This window comes from Pelodiscus sinensis, chromosome 6 (genome assembly GCF_049634645.1).
Source record: "Pelodiscus sinensis isolate JC-2024 chromosome 6, ASM4963464v1, whole genome shotgun sequence".
NCBI classification, from domain to species: Eukaryota; Metazoa; Chordata; order Testudines; family Trionychidae; genus Pelodiscus; species Pelodiscus sinensis.
In genome coordinates this window covers 124,454,873-124,461,663 of record NC_134716.1, presented here as the reverse complement: position 1 = coordinate 124,461,663, position 6,791 = coordinate 124,454,873, and the positions used below count along the sequence as shown (strand labels likewise).

The 6,791-nt window shown below is 55.7% G+C and overlaps 1 long non-coding RNA gene across 1 annotated transcript; it reads left to right on the top strand.

The window, feature by feature from the left end:
* Nucleotides 1–301: 301 nt before the first annotated feature.
* On the top strand, nt 302–1,750 carry LOC142829777 (uncharacterized). The gene is made up of 2 exons (XR_012904532.1): nt 302–919; nt 1,601–1,750. It is a non-coding gene; the product is annotated as an uncharacterized LOC142829777 (long non-coding RNA).
* The last annotated feature ends 5,041 nt before the right edge of the window (nt 1,751–6,791 follow it).

Below are 6,791 nucleotides of genomic sequence, written 5' to 3'. Positions count from 1 at the left end.
ATTGCAGAAAGAGAGAGAAAGTCAAGCGGAGGGCAACAAAAATGATGAGGGGGCTGGAGCGCATGACTTACGAGGAGAGGCTGAGGGATTTGGGCTTGTTTAGTCTACAGAAGAGAAAAAGGAGGGGGGATTTGATAGCAGCCTTCAGCTACCTGAAAGGACATTCCAAAGAGTATGGCAAGAGGCTGTTCTCGTTAGTGACAGATGGCAGAACGAGGAGCAATGATCTCAAGTTGCAGTGGGGGAGGTCTAGGCTGGATATTAGGAAAAACTATGTCAGCGGGAGGGTGGTGAAGCGATACTGCGCCATACAGGATGCCTGCGACATGCAGGGGGTCAGATGAAATGAACAGTCTCTTCTGGCCTTAAAGCTTGAAAACTTATGTACGACTGCTTGTGGCACTGATCAGCCTCTAAGGTTTCAGTGTGTACCCTGCTTGATCCCCAGAACTACCATTGAGTGCGTGGGGGGGGGTGCCCCAAAGGGAAGCAATTCATACATGCAAAGCAGCTGGTCAGAGGCTGGGCATTAGCCCTGCAGGGCAGGGGTGGGCGTGGCTGTGACATCACAAGGACCTTTTGCAGCACCTCCGCTTATTGGTTAAAGGAGGTTGGGAGGCGGTGACCTCACAGAGAGACCATGACAACAGCCAGGTGGGACAGGATGCAAGGCAGGAGCCATTTCAGAGACCCCCAGGGCTCTGCCATAGGGGATTTCCTTGAGGTTTGCCCTTGAGGACTGAGAGAGGATGAGTGCGAGGAGGAGCCTCTTTGGGGTTTTTGCCTTTCCCACTATTCATTCAGCGAGACGACAGACATCCCTGTGCAGGGGTCAAGCGCCTCCAAGGGATTTGATACCTATGCAGCCTGATCCACCTGGTGCTGGCCAAATTCATGGCATGGAAAACACAAGGTGAAGGTGGGAGAATTTGTCTCCATTTAGGCCTTTGACCCTTATGATCACTGGGGACATCGGGGTTCCTCAATTTTGGATTCCCTTTTCCTTGCTCCCCTCCCTCCACTGGCAGAGACTGGGCTGCTCTCTCGCCCTCACAAAGAGCTGGGACAGGAAGAGTGCCCTGACAGCGACCCCCACTGATGGCCTGAGACATCCCTGGACCATCTGGGGAGCCCCCACAGCTTCCTGCTTCTCAGTGCTGATTGGCGGAGCTGGAGGCTTCAGCTCTCTCCTTTCTAGCCAGTTTACCTGACAGTTTAAGGAGTTTGCAAATGATGAGACTCCTCCTGCAGCAACAGAAAGCTCCTGTCCCCAAAGCCTCCCTCCCTCTTTGACTCTGGGTCCTGATATTTTTTTAGCAGGGCCAGGGGCTTGGTAGACAATCAACTGCCTTGCATGGGCTTCTATATTACATCCCATCTCCAGCCTTGGTCCAGAATCCCCTTAAAGCAGGGGTTCTTAAACGGTAAGGTGCACCTCCCCAGGGAAGGTGTGAAGGGGATACAGGAGAGGTGTGAGGTGCCTCCCAGAAAATTTATCGCGATTGCCTTCTCACTGGATAAAATTCTAAAGTTTAGATTTCTTTAGATAATTAATATTATGAATTAAAATGATAAACAATAATTTCTTATTAACTTCTAGAGATCGGCACATGACAATAGCAGTGCGAATCAATCAGGCCTATGTGACGACCCACTACAATACCAGTACGCGAGCTCTGCCGACTTTCATCTTCAAATATTATGTAAATTTGTTAGGAAAAGGTTCAAAGTAAAAAGCTCATATTATTCACTGAGGCGCCACCCGCCGTCGGACTTGGGAATTAGCTCGGACGGCTGCGTCCAGCGTCCAGCTGGTTCGCTAGGTCCCAGGGTTCAGGCAGACCTCGGGGTTCGAGCTGGGCCTTCAGCTCAGGCCGGTCCTCCGAATCGCCAGGCACCAGTAGAGCCTTGGGTTCCACCACTGATCTGGGACTGCCCCCACCATGAGGCCCCCCATGGGCACCTTTTAGGGGAGAGATTTGTACCATTTCCCTCACTGTTAGGGAGTGAGAAGATGACACCCAGCTTGGGGCACTCACGGCTCTGCCCCCTGCCCTTCTCTGCCAGTGGTGGGAAGGGGAAGAGCAAGCAGCCTCCTGGTACAAATCTGGAGGCGGGCTTCAGGTCCCCTGCCCTCCTTATATGGTGCTCTTGGCCCACCCACATTGCTCCTAGGCACCCCCCAGCCCTCTGCTCTGAGCCCTTTCCCACAGCCCCCAATCCTTACTCTTGTACCCATGCATAAACACCCTAACCCCCTGCTTTGAGCCCCTCCTCACACCCCCAACCCTGATTCCTGCACCTCCCGCTTACCTGAACCTCCTCCCCTTCCTCCACACTCCACCTCATATTTAAATTTCTTACTGGTACTGCCCTATCAAAACCTCCAAGCCTCCCTCCTACCTCCCTATCAAAACCTGCCCTATCAAAACCTCCCTCCTACCTCCCTATCAAAACCTGCCCTATCAAAACCTCTCTCCTACCTCCCTATCAAAACCTGACATCAAAACCTCCCTCCTACCTCCCTATCAAAACCTGCCCTATCAAAACCTCCCTCCTACCTCCCTATCAAAACCTGACATCAAAACCTCCCTCCTACCTCCCTATCAAAACCTGCCCTATCAAAACTGAGGCCCTCCTGTGCAGGTGCAATACAACACAACTTGTAAGATATTCTAGTTACGTTCACCCCTGGGACCAACTCAAGAATTGAAACAGGCTGGCCCAAAGGCAGGACAGGTGCAGGGCAGGGGTGGGCGTGGCAGTGACATCACAAGGCCCTTTTGGAGCACTTAAGCTTATTGGTTAAAAGAGGCTGGGAGACGGTGACCTCACAAAGAGTCCATGACAACTGCCAGGTGGGACAGGCGGCAGGGCAGGGGCAGTCTCAGAGACCCCCGGGACTTCTGGCACAGGGGATCTCCTTTCTGAGGTTTGCCCTTGAGGACTGGGAGAGAATTCAGGGTCATGTGCGTGAGCACGAGGAGGAGCCTTTTTGGAGTTTTCTCCTTTCCCATGACTAATTTTGCTAGATGACAGATGACCCTGTGGAGACGGTAAGAGCCTCAGAGAGGTTTGATACCAATGCAGCCTGATCCAATTGGTGCTGGCCAAATTCAAGGCCTGGGAAACACTAGGTTACGGAGGCTGTGTCTAGACTATGGGGTTTTGTCGACAAAAGAGGACTTTTGTCGACGAAACTAGACCTGCGTCTACACTGCCGCTGAGTTCTGTTGACAGAACGCGGCAGTTATGGCAACGGCGGTAAACCTCATTCTGTGGGGAATAACGCCTTTGTCGACAGAGTTCTGTCGACAGAAGGTAAGTGTGGACGCAGGGGAGAGGTTACGTCAACAGCAAAGGCCTCCAGGAAGAAGCCCTGCTGCACACTCCTGCCGCTGCTTTGCACTCTAGTGTTCCTGCCTGTAGCCATCTTTAAAAGGCACAGGCACCCAGGATCAGCACTCTGGCAGCGAGCCTGCTCCAGAGAGGAGCTCTGACTGTGCAGCTCTTCCCGGTAGGGACACTCGGGAGACATGTCGCAGGGACAAGCCCCCCAAGATCCTCCGGGCCCTTCCAGGGACACATCGCCCTGGGAAGCCAGGGGCACAAAACACCAGGCACTCTCCTGGTCAGGGCCCGAAATCAAAGTCCTCCTGGAGCTGTGGGCTGAGGAGGAGGCTCTTCAGCTCCCACAGGCCGGGCACAGGAACCCTGATGGCCTGGCCAGGAAAGGCCACCACCCCTACATGGCACTGCAGATCAGGGCCAAGGTCAAGGAGCTCAGGCAGGGGTACAGCGCAGCTCCCTCTCAGGGGGAATGGCATACTCCTGTGACTATTACAAGGAGCTGGACAGGGTCCTGGGGCCAGAGGAATCCTTGCCGCCCGAGAGGTTAGTGGAGTCAGGCATGGAGATCCCTGTGCAGCAGCAGCCACAACACCAGCCAGACAACCGGGAGCTCCAAGAGGAGGAAGAGGAGGAGGAAGACAGCACCCGGAGCACACAGGAGCCAGGCGCCAACACTCAGGGGGCCTCGCAGACCACCTCGGACCCCAAGGAGGGAACATCAGGGGAGTGCTGTGAGGGTCCAACACAGGCAGGGCAGGGCAGGGCAGGCGGGAGCAAAGTGGATGGTGCAGTGCTGTGACAGGTCATGCTGATCACAGCCTGGGGGGAAGGGGAGCACACCCATGGCCGCCCTCAGGGAGGGCCATCCTACCCCTGCACCCGCACGGCTGCGAGGCACCCCCTGCTCCTGCAGGCAGTGAGGCCAGCTGCAGGCATGGGCTGGGGACGCTGGGATTGCCACACAGCTGCAGGCCTCTCAGCTCTCTGCGGGAATCCCAACCGTGGCCTGACACTTGTCTGTGCTTCTCAGCCATAGGGTGAGTGCAAGAGGGGGCAGGATGGTGGCCTGCACACCTTCTGGGCTGCAGGGAGGCTGTGGCTGCTGGCCAGGCCACACCATGCCTTCCTGAAATGCACATGAGCAGCCTCTGACCCTAGGACAGGCACTGCCTGCTGAGAAGGAGGGCAGGCCCTCTCAGGGAAAGTGTGAGCATGCATGACTGACGACTTTTCCCTCTTGTCCTCCACAGCCGGACCAACTGACCAGGAGGGGGCGCCACACCTGTCCCACCGCCCAGACGGCTACAGGGAACCCGGCGGCACTGGTGCACCTATGTAGACCTGGTGCACCAGCACATCACAGTCCTGCAACACATGCAGGACTTAATGGACAAGAGGCTGGAGGCAGAGGCCGACTGGCACCAGCGCTTGCTGGATGAATTCGCCCAGCAGCGCAGAGACATCTGGGAGGCATGGGACTTCCCTGGTCCTGTGCCTGGTCCTGCACCTCGTCCTCAGCCTGCTTCTCCCCGTCAGCCTCTGCTCCCCCTCAACCTCTGCCCCCTTTCAGCCCCTGCCATCCCAGACCCAGGTACAGCCCCACCTCCTGCCCAGCCCCGTGCTGTCGCCACCCGCATGCGCAACCGGGTGCGAGAAGGCCTCTGCAGTCAAACTGCTGACAAAATAAAATGCTTCCCTCAGTTACTCTCACTGGTGGGAGGGGGGAATGTCAACCAGGAAGCAAGGAGGGAGGCTCAGGGCTGAGGGGGCTGCCTGGAGGAAGAGCCCCTGGCAAACAGATGGCCAAAGGCACACTCCACCAGGTAGCGAGCCCAATTCAGGCGGGAGTTAAAGAGTTCCCCGCTCGCATCCAGGTGTCCCATGAATGGCTTAATGAGCTAGGGCATAAGGGGGTAGGCTGCGTCGGCCATGATACATATAGTCATCTGCACATCCCCCCACTGCCAAGTTTCCATCCAGGAAAAATGCCCCAGCATGCAGCCTGCGGTACAAGTACGAGTTCCAGAATACACAGGCATTGTGTGCCCGGCCTGACCACCCAACACAAATATCTGTGAATTGTCCCCCGTGGTTGACCAGGGCCTGGAGCACCATGGAAAAATAGCCTTTTCTATTAATGTACTGTGCTGCTCGATGGGGCGGTGCACGGATCGGGATGTGAGTCCCGTCGAGTGCTCCATCGCAGTTCGGAAACCCCAGCCCTGCAAATCCGGCCCAGATGGTAGAGCAGCTTGGAATTGATGGCCGTCACCACCTGCAGAAAGGGTCACGTACAAAACACACATAAGAGGACGAGAGGAGTTGCGTGAGCTGGTGAGAGGTGCCCCCCATCCCTCCACTCCAAGACCCCAAAAGCCCCCCCTCAGGCAACCCCTCTATGTCCCCCGCACCCCTGCAGGGTGAGGCCAGGCAGGCTTCCACTACTCCCACCCCATCCCTCATTACCTGTGCCCGGTCCTAACCCTTCCCCTTCTCCACCCACCCCTGTCCCACTGGACTGTCCCCCGAGGGTGACTTACCTCATAGACTCATAGACTTTAAGGTCATCTAGTCTGACCCCCTGCACAGTGCAGGCCACAGAATCTCACCCACCCCTCCTAGAATAATCCTCTCACCTATATCTCAGATACTGAAGCCTTCAAATACTTCAAATCCTCCAGCTGTGACCTGTACCCCATGCTACAGAGGAAGGCAAAAAACCTCCAGGGCCTCTGCCAATCTACCCTGGAGGAAAATTCCTTCTCGACCCCAAATATGGCGATCAGCTAAACCCTGAGCATGTGGGCAAGACTCACCAGCCAGACACCCAGAAAGTTCCCTATAGCAACTCCTATCATCCCTCCATTGACCTATTTCCCACTGATCAAGATCTTCATCAAGATGGCCCCAATGGTAGACCTCCCCACACCGAACTGATGTCCCATGCAGCAGTAGCTGTCGGGGGTGGCCAGCTTCCAGAGGGCAATGGCTATGCTTTTCTCCAGGGGGATGGTGGCCCACAAGCAGGTGTCCTGGCATTGCAGGGCAGGGGCAAGCCAGGCACAGAGCTCCTGGAAGGTGGCCTTCTGCATCTGGAAGTTTCAGAGCTACTGGTCGTTGTCCCACTGCTGCATAATTAGCTGATCCCACCAGTCAGAACTTGTGTCCAGCCTCCAAACTTGCCTCTCTATAAATAAGTTCAGGGACAAGGGCAGCAGGGCTACAGCCTGAGTGAGGGGCTCAAAGTTGGGCTCAGATCCAGTTCTGCCGCAAACATCATGATGCTCTCCTGAGCATGCAGCAGAACTTCCAGCAGCACGGTGTGGGGCCATCACCTGCCTGAGGGCAGTTCAGCCTCCATGGCCAAAAAAGCCAAAAACCAACCAAACAAAAACCAAACACACAAGCCAAAAACCAAACCTGAAATAAACTGCTGTGGT